Here is a 26,297-nt window from a genome sequence, read left to right on the forward strand (position 1 = left end):
TTAGACCTCCTCATGAGGTGGCCCAACTGTGCGCCCTTGCTGGCACATGCCCCATTTAGTTTCATACCAGGTAATGGTCACTTTAGCAGATACATAAATTTGCCCCAAATGGTGGTTCCTTCTTTCCATTGCATCTGTAGGAAATTAACCAAAGTCCAGCCTCACCTCCCAGTTCTTGCATCTCTCCCTGTACATGACAAACTCACCATGCATCAGGTTTCAAAGGTTTTCCTTTTCTAATCCACAAATGAGCTATATTAATATCTAAAGTGTTTGTCTAGGCTCACCTGGTGAGGTAGGTCTAAGTCGTAGTTCAGAGCATGAAGATGTTGATGCAGCAAAGGTTAACTAGCTAGATAATATGTGAAGCAGCAAAAACCAGTAGAGCTGGATATGTAGGATGGCAGGTGGATCTGGAAGTGCTAAGTACAGCTGAGCTGAGTGTGCGGGCAGCACCTAGGTTCAGTAGAGACAAGTGAGTGGGCAGGAAGTGTCAGGCAGCAAAGTTGAGTGTGCAGACATCAGCTTGAATCCATAGAGACGAAAAGGCAGTCAAGCATTCTGTAGACAATCAGAATTCTTCTTGTTGCAGAGCTAGATGTGCAGATAACACTCAAGTACAACAGAGCTGAATAGACAATCAAACACCTTATTGTAGCAGAGCTGCATATAAGGATAGTGCTGAAAAAAAGCCGAGTTGAGAAAGCAATCAGGCGTTTTGTAGCTGAGCTGAATAATCAGGTAGAACTCATGAACAGCAAAACTAAGTAGATAGTCACTTTGTCGTAGGAGAGCTAGATGTATTGATTAGAGATGAGCGAACCGGAACTTATAAGTTTGAGGTTCCAACCGACAAGTTAGTGTCCGGTGCTAAACATTCTCTCGGAAGTCCGTTGCAATGTTCAGAGTTCCGGGGGAAGTTGAGAGAGATTTTTTCAGTTTCAATCAGGTTCTGGTTCAAGTTTGGGTAATACAGCGCAGACCCACAGTGGCACAGCTCGCAGCAAACAGAAGCGCTGACTTCTCTTACCGGACACACAGTACAGAACTCAGGCTAACATACCATGCGGACACTCCGTTTCCATATGCATCAAACCCAGGCAACAGGCACTTTTTATCTCCCATTGAGACAATATAGTGAAGGAGATATCCACACCGCTGAAATATTTTGTTTTGAAGAAGGTCCAAGTAAGGACCGAAAACGTTCAACTATTATTGTCTGGATGCATAATAAATGAACCACTTTTTTCTTTGCATTTTGAGTGCCAAGTTGTTTTAGACTATTGATTACGGGCCGGATACCCTACTTGTGCCCAACAGCATTTCAATAACGGAGTGCCGTGTTTTTCTTATTCTTGGATTATATATCAAGTTCAGGTACAGTTTGCACCCAAAACGAACTTTCGAATAAGGTTTGGGTCGGGTATCAGGACCTGAACTTCCAAGGATCTGCTAATCCCTACTCAGGATCAGATGATTAGAAAATCAGGTACCTGGCTACAGAAGAGCTGAATGTGAGTTGAAAATATACTTTTGGAAAGCACGTGGTTGTAGGGTGCAATTGCTGCTTAAATACTAAGTAGTATTAAGTAGTGCACATCCACCTGAGCCAACGCTAAATCCTTTGGATGATGACATTAGAGGTACATGCCGTGTTACCATAGTAACCTGATACGCACTAGGACAGAGGGAACTGGCTTTCTAAGAAGAAAATGCAAGACTGGCCCTGGAGCAAGTACAGGTGGGTAAAAGGTTCCAATATTATTTTTCTGAGGTATTTTCCCGTGTATGGAGTTTATCAGAAGACTTTCAGCCTGATTTACAATATCATGAATGTAGCATGAGTTATGCTTTGGGCATCTAGATCGTCCGGCATGCATTGTGTCATGATTCCTCCTCTGTTTGGTGAGTCGCAGCTCAGCAATCCCATCTGAGGCATGGGCATGCTGAGCTGGCAGTGTGGTGAGTGACAGTCTGGTCACCCAATCAGTGCCGTGGGGTGCTGGGTTTCCTATAGGTGTCTCCTGTTCAGAATGATTTCCAGACTATTTAGCTGGCTGTCTGCCTCTCACCAATGCTAGTTGTAGCTCTGCTCTGCGCTTTTAGTTTTTGTATTTTAATTTTTGCTGACTGACCTTGGATTTGCCTTTGACCATATATTTGCCTAGCTCTTTTGTCTTGATCTTCTATCTTCTTGGAATTCTGACCCGGGACTGTGACCTCACTATGGCTTTGCCTCACCCCTCTGTTTATGACATACTCTCCTGACTTTTGACCATAGACTCCCTGTCATCTTTGCCTTGCGGTTGTTCATAAGTAGCGACTAGCGTCACACATTGCTTGTAAATATCTGTACACAGCAATCGATGGCTATACTTTTCGATATGTATAAAATATTTTATTATAATAGGGACATGTTGTTGTATATACAGTGATAGCATCATTTGGGCAGGCTAGAGGATGAGCACTGTATAAGTGGCTACTCATGAGAGACCAACCAGATCAGGTAGCTGAGCCATCCTTGAAATGTGACCAAGGTCTACCATCTATTATACTGCCACAGTGTACTAAACTGTTCAGTTTACTGTGTTAAAAGACTTTTTCCAATTGTTAAGTATGTACAACCACCAAATCTTGATCCTCAGTATTAGCCGAAATTGTGAAGCTTCTTCTTATAACAGCAATGTTCACCGGTGACCTACCATTCACATAATGATGACTGGTAATAACAGCAAGTTACACCTGCCACTACGGCATCACACAGGCCTAGCCATGCTCATTTGCTCCTAATGGTTATGTACGTATGTAATGTAGATAGCTATCAAGGATATCATATAGCATAAATATATTCTAAATTAGTCTGAGAACATAACCTTCTGATATAGAGTTCCCCAACAGAGCATTGTGATAATAATAGTGATGTACTCCCACTCCAATACAAATTGAAATAAAGAAAAGAAGGAATGGAGTAAACTACCCTCACCAAAATGATGATATAAGAATATATAAAAACAAAAATACTTTATTAATACACATTAAAATATTTAAAAATGGCAGAAATGGAGTACTAAGAAGTCAAACAAAATAACAATACAAGTAAAGATCAAGCAGGACTATCCCCACACCTATATAGGGAGATCACAAATTCTAGGCACAGATAAGCATCCTGAGCCAGTATAGGGGATGTAAAATATCAACTATACAGAATTATGCCAAAAAAATGCAAGTGCAAAAAACATATTATCACAGAATTGGAAGTTCAAAAACTTTGGCATAAGGATACAGTGCCTTGAGAAAGTATTCGGCTCCCTGGAACTTTTCAACCTTTTCCCACATATCATGCTTTAAACATAAAGATACCAAATGTAAATTTTTGGTGGAGAATCAACAACAAATGGAACACAATTGTGATGTTGAACAAAATTTATTGGTTATTTTAAATTTTTGTGGAAATTCAAAAACTGAAAAGTGGGGCGTGCAATATTATTCGGCCCCTTTAACTTAATACTTTGTTGCGCCACCTTTTGCTGCGATTACAGCTGCAAGTCTCTTGGGGTATGTCTCTCTCAGATTTGTACATCGAGAGACTGAAATTCTTGCCCATTCTTCCTTGACAAACAGCTCGAGCACAATGAGGTTTGATGGAGATCGTTTGTGAACAGCAGTTTTCAGCTCTTTCCACAGATTCTCGATTGGATTGAGGTCTGGACTTTGACTTGGCCATTCTAACACCTGGATACGTTTATTTGTGAACCATTCCATTGTAGATTTTGCTTTATGCTTGGGATCATTGTCTTGTTGGAAGACAAATCTCCGTCCCAGTCTCAGGTCTTTTGCAGACTCCAACAGGTTTTCTTCAAGAATGGTCCTGTATTTGGCTCCATCCATCTTCCCATCAATTTTAACCATCTTCCCTGTTCCTGCTGAAGAAAAGCAGGCCCAAACCATGATGATGCCACCACCATGTTTGATAGTGGGGATGGTGTGTTCAGGGTGATTAGCTGTGTTGCCTTTATGCCAAACATATCGTTTGGCATTATTGCCAAAAAGTTCCATTTTTATTTCATCTGACCAGAGCACCTTCTTCCACATGTTTGGTGTGTCTCCCAGGTGGCTTGTTGCAAACTTTAAACAACACTTTTTATGGATATCTTTGAGAAATGGCTTTCTTCTTGCCACTCCTCCATAAAGGCCTGTTTTGTGCAGTGTGCAACTGATTGTTGTCCTATGGACAGACTGTCCCACCTTTGCTGTAGATCTCTGCAGTTCATCCAGAGTGATCATGGGCCTCTTGGCTGCATCTCTGATCAGTCTTCTCCTTGTTTGAGATGAAAGTTTAGAGGGACGGCCGGGTCTTGGTAGATTTGCAGTGGTATGATACTCGTTCCATTTCAAAATGATCGCTTGCACGGTGCTCCTTGGGATGTTTAATGTTTTGGAAATAATTTTTTATCCAAATCCGGCTTTAAACTTCTCCACAACAGTATCACGGACCTGCCTGTTGTGTTCCTTGGTCTTCATGATGCTCTCTGTGCTTCAGACAGAACCCCGAGACTATCACAGAGCAGGTGCATTTATACGGAGACTTGATTAAACACAGGTGGATTATATTTATCATCATTAGGCATTTAGGACAACATTAGATTATTCAGAGATCCACAATGAACTTCTGGAGTGAGTTTGCTGCACTGAAAGTAAAGGGGCCGAATAATATTGTACGCCCCACTTTTCGGTTTTTGATTTTCCACAAAAACTTAAAATAACCAATAAATTTTGTTCAACTTCACAATTTTGTTCCACTTGTTGTTGATTCTTCACCAAAAATTTACATTAGGTATCTTTATGTTTGAAGCATGATATGTGGGAAAAGGTTGAAAAGTTCCAGGGAGCCGAATACTTTCGCAAGGCACTGTACATACATTATTATTTATGAGTCCAAACAAATAAGGTAACAAGTGCATCAGAAGTATATATCCAGTGAAATCCAGGTGCAATAATATGTCAATCACCTGAATAGGAAATTCAGGACTTTGGTATGTAAATATGTAGATGATATTCACAATTCCAAAAAAGGGTTAAAGTGACAAGTGCAATGTGGAATATAAGAGATAGGTAGAGGATAGTAATTCTAACCAATTGGGTGCATAAATTGTTCCCAGAGAAGCTTCACAAGGTTTTAGTATAGAAGTGCATGTTAAGCAGTCTCAAAAGTGTTATACTTTCTTTACCCATGTATAAGAGAAGGGGGAGGTTACCTGCCCATGCCCCCTTTTAAGAGGGGTCAGATAGACAGTCTAGTTCACAAGTAACTATCCTATTCATTGATGCCCTGGATGAATGTGCATACAGAGTTTACTGTAAATCACTGAATAGAATAAAATAAAAATTATACGAAATCTTTTTCAGCAAAACCATTTATCAATCTAGTAATACTCACAGGTAGGACTACATGTACAGCGTGACTACCTTGCCAAAGCTTATCCTAGATAGCAGTAACAATTCACAACAGCTGAGCACCTTAAGATATTTTCATTCTTTCTTTTCTCTTGATTGTAGATTTAGAGCTTGGCCCTGAATGAATGTATCCATCATCGAGGCACTTCTGAAGCTATGATTATCTCTATTATCAGAGATGCTCGTACATCTGAAGAAGCTCCAAACAGGTAACCGAGTTCTTCGACAGAGGCAGATGCTATTATATGCCTTTGGTGAGACAAAACTATCATTTAGTTGAGCTATTTTTATTTCTAGATCACAAAAGCTGTTATAAGGGTTTAACATGAACTGAGCTCTTTGAGTGCTTGTTCATCCACATCCAAGCAGGAAACTATATAAAAACACCAATATGTACTTTCAACCACTCGTGTAGTTAGGTAGCAGTTTAATTAGCTCCTTCACAATCTCCTGATCAGTATACAGTGGGTGAAAAAGTATTTAGTCAACCACCAATTGTGCCAGTTCTCCCACTTAAAAAGATGAGAGAGGCCAGTAATTGACATCATAGGTAGACCACAACTATGAGAGTCAAAATGAGAAAACAAATCCAGAAAATCACCTTGCCTGATTTGGCAAGATTTATTTAGCAAAATATGGTGGAAAATAAGTATTTGGTCACCTAACAACACGCAAAATTTCTGGCTCTCACAGACCTGCAACTTCTTCTTTAAGAGGCTCATCTGTCCTCCACTCATTACCTGTAGTAATGGCACCTGTTTGAACTAGTTATCAGTATAAAAGACACCTGTCCACAACCTCAAACAGTCACACTCCAAACTCCGCTATGGTGAAGACAAAAGAGCTGTTAAAGGACACCAGAAACAAAATTGTAGCCCTGTACCAGGCTGGGGAAGACTGAATCTGCAATAGGCAAGCAGCGTGGTGTGATGAAATTAACTGTGGGAGCAATAATAAGAAAATGGAAGACATACAAGACCACTGATAATCAGCAAAAATCCCACAACCACATGAGGGGACCTAGTGAATGACCTGCATGGAACTGGGACCACCGTAACAAAGGGTACCATCAGTAACACACTACGCTGCCAGGGACACAAATCCTGCAGTGCTAGACGTGTCCCCCTGCTTAAGCCAGTACATGTCCGGGCCCGTCTGAAGTTTGCTAGAGAGCATTTGTATTATCCATAAGAGTATTAGGAGAATGTCATATGGTCTGATGAAACCAAAGTAGAACTGTTTGGTAGAAACAAAACTCGTCATGTTTGGAAGAGACAGAATGCTGAGTTGCATCAAAAGAACACCATACCTACTGTGAAGCAAGGGGTGGCAACATCATACTTTGGGGCTGATTCTCTGCAAAGGGACCAGGACGACTGATCCCTGAACATGAAAGAATGAATGGGGCCATGTATCGTGAGATTTTGAGTGCAAACCTCCTTCCATCAGCAAGGGCATTGAAGATGAAACGTGGATGGGTCTTTCAGCATGATCCCAAGCACACCGCCAGAGCAATGAAGGAGTGGCTTCGTAAGAAGCATATGCAGGTCCTGGAGTGGCCTAGCCAGTCTCCCGATTTCAACCCCATAGAAAACCTTTGGAGGGAGTTGAAAGTCCGTGTTGCTTAGCGACAGGCCCAAAACATCTCTGCTCTAGAGGAGATCTGCATGTCGGAATGGGCCAACATACCACCAACAGTGTGTGCCAGCTTTGAGAAGACTTACAGAAAACGTTTGACCACTGTCATTACCAACAAAGGATATAAAACAAAATATTGAGATGAACTTTTGTTAATGACCAAATACTTATTTTCCACCATAATATGCAAAATAAATCTTGGTGAATTTCTGGATTTGTTTTCTCATTTTGGCTCTCATAGTTGTGTTCTACCTATGATGTCAATTACAGGCCTCTCTCATCTTTTTAAGTGGGAGAACTTACACAATTGGTGGCTGACTAAACCCATTTTTCCCTCAATGTATATCACCTGATGCGTCATTAATAGTGTTGAGCATTCCGATACTGCAAGTATCGGGTATCGGCCGATACTTGCTGTATCGGAATTCCGATACCGAGATCCGATATTTTTGTGATATCGGGTATCGGTATCGAAACAACATTAATGTAAAAATGTGTAAAAGAGAGAATTAAAATAAAAAATATTGCTATACTCACCTCTCCGACGCAGCCTGCACCTTACCGAGGGAAGCGGCAGCGTTCTTTGTTTAAACTTCGCGCTTTTCTTTCATTTACGTGAGTCCCGGCTTGTGATTGGTTGCGTGCCGCCCATGTGACCGGGACGCAACCAATCACAGCAAGCCGTGACGTAATTTCAGGTCCTTCAGGATTTTAAAATTACGTTCCGGCGTTGTGATTGGTTGCGTCGCAGTCACATGGGCGACGCAACCAATCACAGCAAGCCGTGACGTAATTTCAGGTCCTTAAGGATTTTAAAATTACGTCCCGGCTTTGTGATTGGTTGCGTCGCAGTCACATGGGAGACGCAACCAATCACAAGCCGTGACGTCACGGGAGGCTGGACACGCGCGCATTTTAAAATGGGCGCGTGTCCAGCCTCCCGTGACGTCCCGGCTTGTGATTGGTTGCGCCGCGATCAACCAATCACAAGCCGGGAGGCTGGACACGCGCGCATTTTAAAATTTTAAAATGCGCGCGTGTCCAGCCTCCCGGCTTGTGATTGGTTGACCGCGGCGCAACCAATCACAAGCCGGGACGTCACGGGAGGCTGGACACGCGCCCATTTTAAAATTTTAAAATGCGCGCGTGTCCAGCCTCCCGGCTTGTGATTGGTTGATCGCGGCGCAACCAATCACAAGCCGGGACGTCACGGGAGGCTGGACACGCGCCCATTTTAAAAAGCGCGCGTGTCCAGCCTCCCGTGACGTCACGGCTTGTGATTGGTTAATGGCGGCCATGTTGCCGGGACGCGGACCAATCACAGCAAGCCGTGACGTAATTTCGTCACGGCTTGCTGTGATTGGTCCGCGTCCCGGCAACATGGGCGCCGTGACCAATCATAAGCTGGGACGTCACTGGAGGCTGGACACGCGCGCTTTTTAAAATGGGCGCGTGTCCAGCCTCCCGTGACGTCCCGGCTTGTGATTGGTGAATGGCGGCCATGTTGCCGGGACGCGGACCAATCACAGCAAGCCGTGACGTAATTTCGTCACGGCTTGCTGTGATTGGTCCGCGTCCCGGCAACATGGGCGCCGTGACCAATCATAAGCCAGGACGTCACTGGAGGCTGGACACGCGCGCTTTTTAAAATGGGCGCGTGTCCAGCCTCCCGTGACGTCCCGGCTTGTGATTGGTGAATGGCGGCCATGTTGCCGGGACGCGGCCCAATCACAGCAAGCCGTGACGTAATTTCGTCACGGCTTGCTGTGATTGGTCCGCGTCCCGGCAACATGGCCGCCCTGACCAATCAGAAGCCGGGACTTCACGTAACCAAGTAAAAGCGCGAATTTTAAACAAACAACGCTGCCGGTTCCCTCGCTGAGGTCCAGGCTGCGTCGGAGAGGTGAGTATAGCGATATTTTTTATTTTAATTCTTTCTTTTACACATTTATATGGATCCCAGGGCCTGAAGGAGAGTTTCCTCTCCTTCAGACCCTGGGAACCATCAGGAATACCGTCCGATACTTGAGTCCCATTGACTTGTATTGGTATCGGGTATCGGTATCGGATTGGATCCGATACTTTGCCGGTATCGGCCGATACTTTCCGATACCGATACTTTCAAGTATCGGATGGTATCGCTCAACACTAGTCATTAACTAAACTCTCATAACACATGACGTAGATATATATGAGTCAACCGCCAGGGCCTGGGGATACTCGGTACCGGGTCTGGTTGTCGTTAAAGGGGTGGTCATGGTGGTGGCGACCCGGTCTGTGGCCTTGGGCACCCAAGTAAAAGGGATAGTTGTTAAAGGGAGTTGTAAAGCAATAAAAGTTTGTGATGCCACCTGTGGTACTCGGTCAGGGGTGACCGACGCTGCTTAAAGGGGTCCTCTGGGGGTGATGAAACTGCAGCTGGGATGGTGTAGCTTCCCACAGGTGAAGCTGGGTTCCTGGTGTAGTGGGCAAGGATGGTGTGTTGCCAGTAAATAAACGGAGGACACAGAGTTGCAGTCTTTACCTGGTTTACTGGTTTAATCAGGCCACAGTCCAGGGTACCAGCAACAGGTGGTGATATGGTCCGGCCGGCCTTGAGGCAGTGGTGGATCCCTTTCCCAGGTGAGGTCCGTAAGCCTTCCTTCTCGCACTCATATGCGAGGTCCTTGCTGCTTGTGGCTCCCTGACGAAGTCCTCTCTCTCCTGTCCTAGGACAGTTACCCGTATGGTGGGCAGTGCGAGCATTTTTACAGGGTCTCTATCATGACCCGGGCTCTTCGTGTACTGCTTCACCTTCGGGTGTGGGTGCGGGCAAATTACTTAAAGTACTTTGCCCTCCAGTTCTGCTGTGCAACCTGGAGTATAACACAGCCTCGGGCTCCCGATGCCCGGTTCCTGCGCTTCGGCTCAGAGGGTGCCCGGTCACAGTTCCCCTCTAAGCTCCTTCCTTCTCCTGTGCTTCTTTCCTCAGATGCTCACTAATATTCCAACCCTTCAGGTTATCTTCCGTTTCTGGAGCTGCAGCACAAACCTGGCTGCACGGCTCCACTCTCTGCTCTTACTCCTCTCTCCTCCAACTCCTCTGAACAACTGACTGCCTCCTCCTCCAGACCAGAATACATATATCTGGGGGAAGCACCCCTGAATCTGGGTTCAGAGCTCCCCCCTCTGGCCTGGATTCAGAATGTGTTGAATGTAGGTGCTTTACCTGGTAAAGGGAATCCTCCTTACCTCCAAGCTTGATATTACCCTCCCCGAAGGGAAAGCAACATCACTGTAACAACCGGTTACCTGGGGTTTTACATAAAGCTGTCGACCGCTGGATCATTCAGCTGGCAGCTATCTCTTCTGACTCCCTCATCCACAGAAGTGTTCGGATCGGCAGCAGCTTATCTCCGTGCCGAAAAAAAGGATCAACCTTTGATTTCCAATAACTGGATCCTTCTTTCCCCACACATCATATATTGCAGGAGGACCCCTTACACATTTGATGGCTGGGCTGACTTTTATGTAATGTGAATGGGGGTCTTACTTATAAAGTCAACATTGTAATGTAATGCTCTATGACCTCAATGCACAATTTTTAAAGGGGCCCCACTGCCCAAGAATCATTTATAATACTCGAGTTTTTAGATGTGGCAGAGGGGTTTTTGGCCCCCTTCATTTATTATGGCCCAAAAACCACTGGTGTAACTTGAAGCTCTTGAGTCCAAATGTCAAAACCCCAACAAGGTCTCCAACTATCACAAGCTCATGAGCCCAAATGCAAAATCCCCAACAGGGCCTCCAACTATCACAAACTCATATGCCCAAATGCAAAATCCCCAACAGGACCTTCAACTATCGCTGGTCTTCAACTGTATTAGCCTCCAAACCCTACACCCACTATAGTTACCCCCCTGCCACAAGCTCCTATTACCTATTACCCCAATTAGCTACACCCATGGTCATATACAAATACTAAATTATGACCCCTCACAGATATAGATAAAATGACCATCTTAAAAATGTTTCCTCAAATGAAATGGTTGGAGTCAGTTGATTAGAAGAGGTGTTACTTTACCGTGTCTAGAAGCATGGACAGGAATGATCATGAAGTGTTTTACAACCCTCTCAAGCTTTTTGTCTGTTTCCCGTGCCCCCCACAGTCATGGCTTTCAGTAGGTAATATCCTTTGTACCCTTTCTGTCTGTGCAAGATAAATATAACAATATATTTTAGCACCAATGGAAGATTTTCAGTTATATGTTTTAGGATGTAAATCCCTGATTATTAATGCAACCAAGGTAAAGAAAAATAAGTGGGATAACAGAAGACCATCTTACTTGGCATGAGGAGTTTTATCAGAATTCAGCAGCTGAATATGGGATGGGGGTTTTGTAAATTGTATTGTAAAACATAAAATAAATTCCACCATAGCATAAAATGTTGACAAACCTGAAGCAAAGGGAACTCAGGATATTGCCTTGGGATTTTAGGATATGAAAGGCCAAGCCAGCATATCCATTTATCAAATTCATATGAGGATGTTTGCAGTTCTACAAAATAGGTATAAGAGGTCAAAATCTGGGTGAAACGTTATTCTTATTGCTATAACACTTTATTAGTCATGTACTCTAAAGCAGAAGAACTTTCCTCACAATTAAATATCATTTATTTGTTACACAAAAATTAACAATTTTTAAATTGGAATTATTTTTAGTGTCTCCTGACCTTAGATATTTCTGTTACATTCTCATCATGTCGCTCCCCGTTGTTCTCTAACTCCTTCTTAAAACCTGGAGTATTTAGTATTTTCGGTAAGAAGCCTCCTCTAATTCACTGATTCATATTGACTGGCCTACATAACGGCACATATTCACAAAAGACCATGGGTAGTGACACTAGTGACCATTAGCACTGGACTTATTAGGTGGATCTCTTGAGAGGGAATTGAACGAATACTTGATGGTACTAAAAGCAGTATGTAAAATCAGAAATATGGAATAACACTGGCGCTCACCCTAGAAAACAATCCTCCTCAGCTGCTGGAATCAAACAGGGTAGTGCCCACCCGTATACATGAAACTTATAAAACCAGGTAGAAACTGCGCTTGAGGAAAAAAGAAAAAGAACATATAGAGTGACCCCAAGGATAAATGTCAAGCAGAGCAATAATACTACTACAATTGGTGGAATAGTGGTATAAAATGGTTAAATGATGGAACTACAATACTTCAACAAACTGCCCGCACAGTAAGTCTGTAATCCTGACACCCAAGAGAAACCGATGGCCGTCAGCTTACCTATATGTGTTGGGTGCTGCGGCGTGCAGTGCGCTGCTGAGGAATTACTTGCCGATTGTAGGTTGCAGATGACTGGGGCTGCGGCACTGTTAGTGCCGGGTGGTGGAGCACAGTGTGGGACCAGGGGCGCTCCGGCCGGCAGCGCTTCCTGGAGACCACGAGGAGTGAGAAAAAACCCTGATGAAGAATAGCGCAGCCTCTTTGAAACGCGTTGGTTAGTCTCCTTCTCCCCCCCTTTTTTGAGCTCCTCAGCGCTTCATACTGGAAGTGACGTCACAAGCAGGAGGAGCCTATCGGCCATTTTGTTGAAGTATTGTAGTTCCATCATTTAACCATTTTATACCACTATTCCACCAATTGTAGTAGTATTGTTGCTCTGCTTGACATTTATCCTTGGGGTCACTCTATATGTTTTTTTTTTTTTTTTTTTCCTCAAGTGCGGTTTCTAACTGGTTTTATAAGTATGTAAAATCAATTTTTTGTCATATTTGAAAATGAATCCAACTAAAAGTAAATTTTATAATTTATTTGAGCTAATTATTAATTGTTGGGCAACTCCATTCTGCCCCATATATTTCCATACATTTTCTTATCCACACATATACCAACACAAATACCATATAGTATAGACAGACCATGGGTCTCAAACATGCTGTCCTCAGAGCACTGGAGACCAGATATATAACATACCTTCTACAACTGTGATTGTGCCAGGGGAGGAAGTGGTCCCGCTGAAACCAGCGCCTGTTTCAGCTTAATGATTGTCCCTGGACACATATCTAGTTGAACTATCTTGCAGTGCAGAGAGCCACCGGATCCATGACGTCACTGCAGTGCTCTTCCCCGTCCCAATGCTCTGGCTATGGAGAAGGAAGAGGACGTTGCTGATTGTGGATATAGAGACAGGTGAGAAGAATAATTTTTTTTAAATGTGTATGCGAAGAGCGGCAGGATGGTGGTCAGGATAGGGGTCATTATTACAGCATGGGGACCAGGATGAGGGACATTATTAAAGAACGGGGATAGAATGGGAGAAATTATTACAGAATAGGACACATTGTTGCAGGATAGGGGCCAGACTGAAGGACATTGTTACAGGATGGGGCCAGGACAGGTGACATTATTATAGGATGGGAGCCATTATTAATGAAAAGGGCTAGGATTGGGGACATTATTACAATGCAATAGCCAGGATGGGGGGCATTATAAAAGAAAGGGGCTTGAATGGGGGACATTATTACAGAATTGGAAATATTTTTACTGGACAAGTGACAATATTAAAGAAAAGAGCCAAGACAAAAGACATAATTACAGAAAAGGGACCACTATTTAAGGATGTGGGACATTATTACAGTATGGGAAACATTATTGCAGGATGAGGGACAATATTGCAAGAATGGTCGACATTCATACAAGATGGGAGTCAGGACAGAGGACATTATAACAGGATGGGGGCCCTAATAGGGAACATACATTATTAATTTAGGGATCAAACAGGGGGCATGATTACTGTACAGGACCAATGGGGGACAAAAAAAAAAGGAGTAGAAATTGTGAAAATTTAAAAAATCTAAAAAGTATGAAAAAATATCAGAAAAAAAATCTTTGCCACTAAAAATTCAGTTTTCTGTAAAAACGAAAGTACACAAAGAAGTACACGTTTGGTAACATTGCATCCGGAGTAACTCAAGCTCTACAAATATACCATAACCCTTAGACTACGTTCCCACGATGAGCTTTTGGTGTGTTTTGATGCTGCATGTTTTTGCTGTGTCAAAAATGCAGCATCTTACAGTTCTGGCAAAGTGGATGGGATTTCTGAAAATCTCCTTCCCACTGTGCTTCTCTTTAACGCAGCACAAACTCGCTTCCGGTGCATTTTTTCAAATCTGCAGCATGTCAATTTCTCTTGCGGATGCACTGAGTTTTCTGCGAGGAATTTCCCCATAGACTTGCATTAGGTACAGAAATTCCTGCAGGTAAAAAACACGTACATGTGTTTTTAGTGCCTTTCTGCAGCAGAAATGCATCAAAACCGCATGTAATCCGCACTTAAGTATGTCAAAATATACAAAAATATATCTATATATATTTCGTTGACCAATTTAGCTGCCCTTCTTTTCAATACCAGTTATAAGTTTTCCATTCACGGAGTCTTACAGTTTCTTAATCTCAACTTTGGGCTGCTCCTTTCCTGGCGCACCTATCTGTCCTGTTAAGGGCAGTGTAAAGTACTGCAGTGCGCAGGTGCTTGGCCTCTCTGACCTTTCCCGGCGCCTGCGCACTGCAGTACTTGGCTCTGCTCTCAACAGGGCAGATAAGTGCGCCTGCGCTGGAGCGCGATGCCAGGGAGCGATGAAGCAACAGGAGGATGGCATCGCAAAAAGATGGGAGGTGCCGGACCCGGACCTGTGACAGCCATTGGACCAGACCTCCCCCCCTGGCGAGTATAATAAAGGCAGTGGAAGTCTCTTATAGTGGCCAAAACTGCTGACAGGTTCGATTTATGAAGCGCCCACAAGTTCTCAAAAGGTTTAGGTCCGATGAGGAAGAGGCATGTCATTAGTCTTTCATCTTTAAGGCTATTACTGGCAGCCAAGCAGTGGAGACTTTGATGCATGCAATGGAGCATTGTCCTGCATAAAATTGATGGTTTTCTTGAAAGACGAAGACTTTTTCTTGTACCACTGCTTGAAGAAAGTATATTCTAAAAACTGGCAGTAGGTTCAACAAGCTCACTTGTAAAAATATCAGCCCATAGCAGTACCCCATCTCCAACTTGCTGGCATCAAAGTGGTAGCCTGTGCCCATTACTGATCCAGCCATGGGTCCATCCATCTGGTCCATCATTAGTCACTGTCATGTCATCATTCCATAAAACTTTTGAAAAATCTGTCTTCAAATATATCTTGATACAATATTAACGGTTCCGCGACTGTGTCTTGCTCAGGGGTGGTCAGGTTTCAGTCTCCCTCACTTCGGCTATGTCCCTGAGCTTTAAACACCTTGTACTTCTGGGCCTCGATGGAAGTTGCAGTTCAGCACAGTAGGATAATGGCTTCCTGGTCACTTCATATTAGATGCTGCTTTTTTCCTCAACTCATTTTTTTTTACCCTGTTGACTATTTACAACAAAAGTTTTAATGGTTCTTTGATTACCCCCCAATGTCTTAGCAATTTCAAGACTACTTTATCACTATGTACAGTTGTGGCCAAAAGTATAGACACCCCTGCAATTCTGTCAGATAATACTCAGTTTCTTCCTGAAAATGATTGCAAACACTAATTCTTTGGTATTATTATCTTCATTTAATTTGTCTTAAATGAAAAAAACACAAAAAGAATTGTCCTAAAGCCAAATTGGATATAATTCCACACCAAACATAAAAAAGGGGGTGGACAAAAGTTTTGGCACTGTTCAAAAAATCATGTGATGCTTCTCTAATTTGTGTAATTAACAGCACCTGTAACTTACCTGTGGCACCTAACAGGTGTTGGCAATAACTAAATCACACTTGCAGCCAGTTGACATGGATTAAAGTTGACTCAACCTCTGTCCTGTGTCCTTGTGTGTACCACATTGAGCATGGAGAAAAGAAAGAAGACCAAAGAACTGTCTGATGACTTGAGAAACCAAATTGTGAGGAAGCATGAGCAATCTCAAGGCTACAAGTCCATCTCCAAAGACCTGAATGTTCCTGTGTCTACCGTGCACAGTGTCAACAAGAAGTTTAAAGCCCATGGCACTGTGGCTAACCTCCCTAGATGTGAACGGAAAAGAAAAATTGACAAGAGATTTCAACACAAGATTGTGCAGATGTTGGATAAAGAACCTCGACTAACATCCAAACAAGTTCAAGCTGCCCTGCAGTCCGAGGGTACAACAGTGTCAACCCGTACTATCCATCGGCGTCTGAATGAAAAGGGACTGTATGGTAGGAGACCCAGGAAGACCCCACTTCTTACCCCGAGACATAGAAAAGCCAGGCTGGAGCTTGCCAAAACTTACCTGAAAAAACCTAAAAAGTTTTGGAAGCATGTTCTCTGGTCAGATGAGACAAAAGTAGAGCTTTTTGGGCAAAGACATCAACATAGAGTTTACAGGAGAAAAAAAGAGGCATTCAAAGAAAAGAACACGGTCCCTACAGTCAAACATGGCGGAGGTTCCCTGATGTTTTGGGGTTGCTTTGCTGCCTCTGGCACTGGACTGCTTGACCGTGTGCATGGCACTATGAAGTCTGAAGACTACCAACAAATTTTGCAGCATAATGTAGGGCCCAGTGTGAGAAAGCTGGGTCTCCCTCAGATGTCATGGGTCTTCCAGCAGGAAAATGACCCAAAACACACTTCAAAAAGCACTAGAAAATGGTTTGAGAGAAAGGACTGGAGACTTCTAAGGTGGTAAATGATAACAGCAGGAGGACAAAAAGAGCAAACTGATTATATCTAAAAGATATCATATCATTTAATTATATCATAGAAAAGGTAAAAATGTCACAACAATATATAGAACACTAAAAAACAATGCAGACTGTTATGAACCCCACCCACACCTATCCCCAACCCACATGTACACTTCAGTCCCTGGAAAAATAAATAAATAAAGGTCACACTCCCTTGAGAAAGCGGCCTCTAGCTGCCACGAAACGCGCGTCGGGACCCTCCATCCACCCCCCTCCTTGTTTCCACTCATCTGTTGGTAAGCGCTGCATTTCTTGCCATGCACTATTGCACCTTAGATGTTAGATATATGGTTGCAACTTTATTCCCGATCATCTGGTTCATGCATGCTGCTTCCCTGACGTCCATGTTTGGACTCACTGTCTTTTCCCTGAGTTACGGTCTTTGGACCTTTATTTATTTATTTTTCCAGAGACTGAAGTGTATATGTGGGGTGGGGATAGTGTTATGATCTGGTGACCTTGGAGCTGCATGAAAACTTTCTCTGGAGTCGGTGGAATCTGTACTGACCGCAAATCCTGAACTAACACCACAACTAGAAGTAGCCGTGGGGTGTGCCTAACAAACCCTAGACACCTCGACACAACCGGAGGACTAAATACCCCTATAGATGGAAATAGGAATGCTATCTTGCCTCAGAGCAGACCCCCAAAGGATAGGCAGCCCCCCATGAATGACTGTGAGTAGGAGAAGAATAGACACACGCAGGTAGAAAACAGGATTTAGCAAAAGAGGCCACTCTAGCTAAATAGGAAAGGATAGGACAGATTACTAGGCAGTCAGTATTAAAACCCTTCCAAAAATATCCACAACAGATAATACAAAAAGTTCCACAATCTAACTAAAGACATGGAATGTATATCTGCCACTCCAGAGAATCCAACAATACTGAGAAAATACTGACACAATCTAAGCTGGACAAGAAAACACAAAGAATAGCACTGAATTGTGAAGCACACAGCATGTGTGCCACAGGAAAAAAAACCCAGACACTTATCTTTGCTGATTTGGCAGAAAGGCAGGAGGAACCAGGCAGAGGTCCTACACCTCCCAACAACAATTGACAACTGGCAAGGACTAATGAATCCTGCACACCTAAATACCCCAGTCAGAGCTGCAATCAGCAGACACACCTGACCAGGACTGCAACCCAGGGACAACTGCATTACCACCTACTACCACCGGAGGGAACCCAAAAGCAGAATTCACAACAGTACCCTCCCCTTGAGGAGGGGTCACCGAACCCTCACCAGCGCCCCCAGGCCGATCAGGACGAGCCAGATGAAAGGCACGGACCAGATCAGCAGCATGGACATCAGAAGCAAAAACCCAAGAATTATCCTCCTGGCCATAACCCTTCCATTTGACAAGGTACTGAAGCCTCCGCCTCAAAAAACGAGAATCCAAAATCTTCTCAACCACATACTCCAACTCCCCATCAACCAAAACAGGGGCCGGAGGATCAACAGAGGGAATAACGGGCACCACATATTTCCACAATAAAGATCTATGGAAGACATTATGGATAGCAAAAGAGGCCGGAAGCGCCAATCGAAAAGACACCGGATTAATAATCTCAGAAATCCTATAAGGACCAATAAACCGAGGCTTAAACTTAGGGAAAGAGACCTTCATAGGAACATGACGGGAAGACAACCAAACCAAATCCTGAACCCGAAGCCGGGAACCAACACACCGATGACGGTTAGCAAAACGTTGAGCCTCCTCCTGAGACAACACCAAATTGTCCACCACATGAGCCCAAATCTGCTGCAACCTGTCAACTACAGAATTCACACCAGGACAGTCAGAAGGCTCAACCTGCCCAGAAGAAAAATGAGGATGAAAACCAAAATTACAAAAAAAAGGCGAAACCAAAGTAGCCGAACTAGCCCGATTATTAAGGGCAAACTCGGCCAATGGCAAAAAGGCCACCCAATCATCCTGATCGGCAGACACAAAGCATCTCAAATAAGTCTCCAAAGTCTGATTAGTTCGCTCGGTCTGGCCATTTGTCTGAGGATGAAATGCAGAAGAAAAAGACAAATCAATGCCCAGCCTAGCACAAAAGGCCCGCCAAAAATCTAGAAACAAACTGGGAACCTCTGTCGGACACAATATTCTCCGGAATACCATGCAAACGAACCACATGCTGAAAAAACAAAGGAACCAACTCTGAAGAGGAAGGCAATTTAGGCAAAGGCACCAAATGAACCATCTTAGAAAACCGGTCACAAACAACCCAGATAACCGACATCCTCTGGGAAACCGGAAGATCAGAAATAAAATCCATAGAAATATGCATCCAAGGCCTCTCAGGGACCGGCAATGGCAAAAGTAACCCACTAGCACGGGAACCACAAGGCTTGGCCTGCGCACAAGTCCCACAGGACTGCACAAAAGAACGCACATCACGTGACAACGAAGACCACCAAAAGGACCTATCACCAAAAAACAAATCAGGAGTAGGAATCTTCGGCGCTAAAGCAGGAGTCTGAACAATATAATCAGAAATACCCTGTACCCTAGCAGCAAGCTGGTCTACACGAGAAGCTAATTCCTGAACATCCATGCTGGCACAAGACTCCTCAGCCACCCATAAATAAAGAGGGAAGAAAAGACAGAACAGACTGCAGAAAAAAAAATGGCTCAACACCTTTCTTCCCTTCTTCTGAGATGCATTTAACTCATTATGGGCCAGTTGTACTGTTATGATCTGGTGACCTTGGAGCCGCATGAAAACTTTCTCTGGAGTCGGTGGAATCTGTACTGACCGCAAATCCTGAACTAACACCGCAACAAGAAGTAGCCGTGGGGTGTGCCTAACAAACCCTAGACACCTCGACACAGCCGGAGGACTAAATACCCCTATAGATGGAAATAGGAATGCTATCTTGCCTCAGAGCAGACCTCCAAAGGATAGGCAGCCCCCCATGAATGACTGTGAGTAGGAGAAGAATAGACACACGCAGGTAGAAAACAGGATTTAGCAAAAGAGGCCACTCTAGCTAAATAGGAAAGGATAGGACAGATTACTAGGCGGTCAGTATTAAAACCCTTCCAAAAATATCCACAACAGATAATACAAAAAGTTCCACAATCTAACTAAAGACATGGAATGTATATCTGCCACTCCAGAGAATCCAACAAGACTGAGAAAATACTGACACAATCTAAGCTGGACAAGAAAACACAAAGAATAGCACTGAATTGTGAAGCACACAGCATGTGTGCCACAGGAAAAAAAAAACAGACACTTATCTTTGCTGATTTGGCAGAAAGGCAGGAGGAACCAGGCAGAGGTCCTACACCTCCCAACAACAATTGACAACTGGCAAGGACTAATGAATCCTGCACACCTAAATACCCCAGTCAGAACTGCAATCAGCAGACACACCTGACCAGGACTGCAACCCAAGGACAACTGCATTACCACCTACTACCATCGGAGGGAACCCAAAAGCAGAATTCACAACAGGATAGGTGTGGGTGGGGTTCATAACAGTCTGCATTGTTTTTTGGTGTTCTATATATTGTTGTGACATTTTTACCTTTTCTATGATATAATAAAATGATATGATATCTTTTAGATATAATCAGTTTGCTCTTTATGTCCTCCTGCTGTTATCTGATACTGTTTGGAGCTGATTTTTGATTTGGGTTTGCAGACAGATATTCTCTGCTACCCTGGTCTCTAAGTATGTACATGGGATTTTGGTTGCTATAGACTTCTAAGGTGGCCAGCAATGAGTCCAGACCTGAATCCAATAGAACACCTGTGGAGAGATCTAAAAATGGCAGTTTGGAGAAGGCACCCTTCAAATATCAGGGACCTGGAACAGTTTGCCAAAGAAGAATGGCTCTGTGTGGCACATAGCATCACTTCTAGGAATCCTTTCTCTTTCTGCTGAAGATATTTCTTAATGACACTTTCTGTATATTTGGGGTTGTAGTCCAGCTGCAGAATCAATTTGGAGCCAGTCAGATGTCTCCCTGATGGTATTGCATGATGGATATGTATCTGCAGAGAAAAAAGGAAAAGGTTCCAGCTTCTGGTAAATTTTTCAGAGTAATCATTATTTCATCAAAAAACAATTAAAAAAAAATATGGTGGTCAGGAACAGGAGCCAGCGACGCGTTTCGAACACGGTTGTTCTTTATCAAGCTTGATACAATTGCTGCAGATGAGTGGTCGGCTCGTGGTTCCGTGCACACGGGACTCCTACAAACTTCAACGGTGAGCTGACATTATCCTTTTCTGTTTTCTAGATATGTACCTGCCTTTACACGGTGTGCAAAATTACTAGACAAGTGACTATGTTGACCATATCATTGTTTTTTTTGCAGGTTTTCCAACTCCAAGCTGTAAAATCCTAAATATTTATTGGATGAAGCAGATAAGGTGATGTGTATTTGTGTAATGAGGAGGGTGAGGCCTAAGGATACATCACACTTTATCAAGGTGTGCAGTATTATTAGGCAATTTGTTTTCATCAGGTAAAATGGGCCAAAAAGAGGTTTGTCTGACTCTAATAATTCAAAAATTGTTACAAGTCTTACAGTTGCGGCCAAAAGTATTGACACCCCTGCAATTCTGTCAGATAATACTCAGTTTCTTCCTGAAAATGATTGCAATAACAAATTCTTTGCTGTTATTATCTTCATTTAATTTGTCTTAAATGAAAAAACACAAAAGAGAATGAAGCAAAAAGCAAAACATTGATCATTTCACACAAAACTCCAAAAATGGGCCAGACAAAAGTATTGGCACCCTCAGCCTAATGCTTGGTTGCACAACCTTTTGCCAAAATAACTGCGACCAACCGCTTCCGGTAACCATGAATGAGTTTCTTACAATGCTCTGCTGGAATTTTAGACCATGATCTAACATCATCAAGTCTGTGTAGGATTACAAGAAAGAGTCAGAAGGATCTATGGAAGCCTACATCCTCAGAAGATCCAGGGGCGGACATACCGCCGGTTCAGCCTGTGCAGCTGCACAGGGGCCCCGAAGGAGAGGGGGCCCGATCAGCTGCTGAAATGTCTTGTTCTGTCATAGAGGCAGCGGCAGCATCTCCAGTAGGTGGAGAGGAAGGGGGCCGGTACCTGAGTCATTTGCCGTTAGAAAGGGCCCTGCAATCTGCAGCAGACGCTGTAGGGGGCCGCTTCCTCTCCTCTTGATGCTGCTGCTGGCTCTATGATGCAGGTCAGGAGAATCGCAGCATTGCTTTCAGTTCCACTTGCAGGGGCGTTGCTAGGCAGTAAATACATTATTTACTGCCTAGCCACGCCCCTGCAAGTGGCCCCTGCAAGGGAGGCTATGGAATCAAACTCTAATTTAGTATAGTTTGATTGCAAACTTCCATAGCGTCCCTTGTGCACACACGCTGAGCTGGTCCGCGAAGCTCCTCGTCTGGGTCCTCTCTGCTTGTTGTCACGTGCCTGCTGCTCCAGCATCCATCCTGTGCAGAGCGTGTCTCCTGCAGCTGCTACAGACCTCAAGGCCTCTTCTCTTGGAGCACAAGGTGAGGGATCGCTGGGAGTTAAAACTGCTGCTGGTTACTATCCGCAGAGCAGCAGTGTCAGGAGGCACCGTGTCCATGACAGCAGTGACTGAGTGACTGTGCGCTCGGTGCTTCCTGGTCGGTGCTGTGAGTGGCTGAGAAACCTGATCCTGCACGATCAGATAGCAGGGAGCTGCATCACAGGCACTAATTCACTGCTTGTATTCACTGACCCCAGATGCCTCCTGCCATTACTGATGCAATATCTCCAGGCTCAGAGTGACCAATGACCCCAGCCTTCCTCCTGTTCTGTATTTTGTATTGCTGCACTTAATATATACAGTATAATTCTGTATAATATGCGCACACAAACAATATAGTACACAGATGTGTATTTTATGAGTATATTCCACTTGTGTATTAAATATAGAGGTATATACTGGCTCATTGATAAAGGCAACCACTGTATGTCCCTTTTGCCTAAAGGTACCTTCACACATAACGATTTCGTTAACGATATCGTTGCAACGTCACGCTTTTTGTGGCGTAGCAACGATCCCGCTAACGATATCTTTATTTGTGACAGCGACTAACAATCAGGCCCCTGCTGGGAGATCGTTGGTCGTGGGGAATGATCATTCAGGACCTTTTTTTGGTCGCTGATCACCCGCTGTCATCGCTAGATCGGCGTGTGTGACGCCGATCCAGCGATATGTTCACCTGTAACCAGGGTAAACATCGGGTTACTAAGTGCAGGGCCGCGCTTAGTAACCCGATATTTACCCTGGTTACCATTGTAAAAGTAAAAAAAAAAACACTACATACTCACATTCTGATGTCTGTCACGTACCCCGCCGTCAGCTTCCCTGCACTGTGTAAGTGCCGGCCGTAAAGCACAGCGGTGACGTCACCGCAGTTCTCTGCTTTATGGCCGACGCTTACACAGTGCAGGGAAGCTGACGGCGGGGTACGTGACAGACATCAGAATTTGAGTATGTAGTGTTTTTTTTTTTTTACTTTTACAATGGTAACCAGGGTAAATATCGGGTTACTAAGCGCGGCCCTGCACTTAGTAACCCGATGTTTACCCTGGTTACCCGGGGACTTCGGCATCGTTGAAGACAGTTTCAACGATGCCGAAGTTGTTCCCCTGATCATTGGTCGCTGGAGAGAGCTGTCTGTGTGACAGCTCCCCAGCGACCACACAACGACTTACCAACGATCACGGCCAGGTCGTATCGCTGGTCGTGATCGTTGGTAAATCGTTTAGTGTGACGGTACCTTAACAAAAGAGGACGGTATGAAATAAAGACCAGGGCACTGTAAATAACAGTACTGTATATAACGAGAAAGCACTGTGTAATAAGAGATGGTGTTACACATAACAAGAGAGGGCACTGTGTAATAAGGGGCGGCAATATACATGAGAGGATACTATGTAATACATGTATACTGTATATCAGTACATTGGTAGCCATAAAAGGAGGGGGGCCCAAACACATTTCTTGCACAGGGGCCCCAAATCGTCTGTGTCCGCCCCTGAGAAGATCTGTGGTTAGTTCTCCAAGATGTTGGGAACTGCTGAGTTCCTTCAACAACTGCTTGCAAGTGTATGTAGAAGAATTGATACTCTTGTAAAAGCAAAGTGCAGTTACACAAAATATTGATATGACTTAAATTTCTCTTTTGTTCATTTACTTTCCATTAATTGTAAAAAAAAATAAACGCTTCTACATTCGAACGCACTCGTACTTTTACTTGGCAGCAGTTTGTCCACAACTGCCTAGAACTTTTGCACAGTACAGTCCATAAAATGTATCACACATATGTTTGCAAAATGAGTATACTAAAAATAATATTTGGCTGCAGGTACAAGTACTTTCTAGATGGAGGTTTTCATTGCCGCAGTGAAAATCTATCCGGGCATATTAATATCTAATTTTTATTAGATCCTTCAGGCATTTACTGAATTCTAAAAGACGCAGCAGAAATCTTAAAACAACATGGGAGCTGGCCCCGACACACTCGTGTAACAGCTTTGAACTTGTCCATATTACCATACTCCGTACTGAGAAGACTTAGCGCACAACCGGCAGCTGAGAACAAATCCTCATGAAAATGAAGTTCTCTGCCAAGATCAAAAGCTTCCTGACCCGACCAATATCCAGTGGCACCAATGAGGCTGTGTGCAATTATATGCAGTTGTGGGAATATGGAGGACATTAATATTCATTAACGAGTGTTTTTTTTTCCCACATCAAAGTCCCTCCCTGACGATTCCCGACATGTTGTTATATATTTTCAGCTTTAACTTCCATCTTTCATCGCTGCACTGTCTTCTGATCACTCAGACGGAGATATTCAAAAGGAAAAATATTCTTTATTTAGCGGGAATATTTTACCGGCACAGTCATATTGTGTAATTAACATTGTAGAACTTGGGAAAATAAATGTATTCCTCTTCATTTGTAGTTTGGGTTGCTTTGTAACTAGTTGACTTACTGTCTGAGTGACCAGCCGTTCAGCATATATTCCATTACAAGTAATGGTGATAACGACCGTTTCTTCCATAAAACATGTACACTGACATAAGAAGTGTTCAGCATACGAACAATAATGATAATAATCTGTATTGCATAAATATAGGTGCATTAAGATGCAAACTAAAATGAGAATTCAGTAGAAAAACCTGGACTTACTGCTCTAATCTTGCTAAAAGTTTAAACTGGTTTTGGTACCCATACCAGTGTATTACTGTATGTCCAGGTACTGTCCAAATTCTCATTATCTGTAACTTGCCACTTTTTTTGAGTGGTCAGTTTCTTTTCATCAGTTTTCTGCCAGGTGCCGGGTAAGCTTTTCTCTCACTTCCCAACAGGTGTTTCATCTACCACTGTTTATAGTTTGCCTGCCCATAACTAACTAAAGCCTGCCCATATATACAGTTTGATAGACAGCAGAGTGTGAGTATAGTGAATGAAACCCACCACACTTCCTGTAAGCTGTCTCTGGGGCCCAGAAAGTAGATACCTATTGGCCAGCACTTTGGAGTTGTCTCTTGCGTAAAGCAAAATATTTTTTTCAATAAAATCATTTACAGATTGTCTACTCTACTTTAGTCTAGAAAAAAAGACAACTGAGGGGCTATCTAATAACCATGCATAAGTATATAAGGGGACAATAAAAATATCTCTCCGAGGATCTGTTTATACCAAGGAAGGTGACGGTCACAAGGGGGCATTCTCTACGTCTGGAAGATAGAAAAACATAGAAGAGGATTCTTTACTGTTAGGGCAGTGAGAATCTGGAATTCCTTGCCTGAGGAGGTGGTGATGGCGAACTCAGTGGAGGGGTTCAAGAGAAACCTAGATGTCTTCCTGGAGCGTAACAATATTGTATCTTACAGTTAATAGGTTCTTTAGAAGGACGTAGATCTGGGGATTCATTCTGACGGAATATAGGCTGAACTGTATGAACAAATGTCCTTTTTTGGCCTTGCTAACTATGTTACTATGTTACTCAAAACATTATCGATCACAGGAGGTCAAGTTGTGTGATAGTACAGAGATTGGCTTTGGAAAACCCCTGAACCTCAGATGCAGTTTGTTTTTAAAAAAACAAATTCGGCTTTACTCACCCTCCCTGGGTCCAACACTCAGTCTGCACCATTACTTGCAGTGTCAGTTATCGTCTGCACCAGGGGTCCCCAACCTGTAGCTCGGGAGCCACATGTGGCTCGCGGTCCCATGAATTGTGGCTCGCGGTCCCATGAATTGTGGCTCGCGGCTGTCTGGCAGCTTGGTGCATTAGCTCCAGATTTAGTAAACTGGTATGAAGAGCACATCTGAAAATGGTGAACTTTGTGAGTAGCCCTGAGCAGAAGAGCAGATCTGGGTACACACCTACTGGTCAGAGGAGGTGCTTGAAGATGGATATGACTGTGTTGGGAGTGCGC

General features: G+C 43.6%; 1 long non-coding RNA gene across 1 annotated transcript; it reads left to right on the forward strand.

Annotated features, from left to right (window-relative positions):
• Window positions 1–314: 314 nt before the first annotated feature.
• LOC143793742 (uncharacterized) lies at window positions 315–13,359 on the forward strand. Its single transcript, XR_013220233.1, has 3 exons — window positions 315–1,741; window positions 5,557–5,663; window positions 13,177–13,359. It is a non-coding gene; the product is annotated as an uncharacterized LOC143793742 (long non-coding RNA).
• The last annotated feature ends 12,938 nt before the right edge of the window (window positions 13,360–26,297 follow it).

The sequence above is a fragment of the Ranitomeya variabilis genome, chromosome 1, assembly GCF_051348905.1.
Source record: "Ranitomeya variabilis isolate aRanVar5 chromosome 1, aRanVar5.hap1, whole genome shotgun sequence".
Lineage (NCBI taxonomy): Eukaryota > Metazoa > Chordata > Amphibia > Anura > Dendrobatidae > Ranitomeya > Ranitomeya variabilis.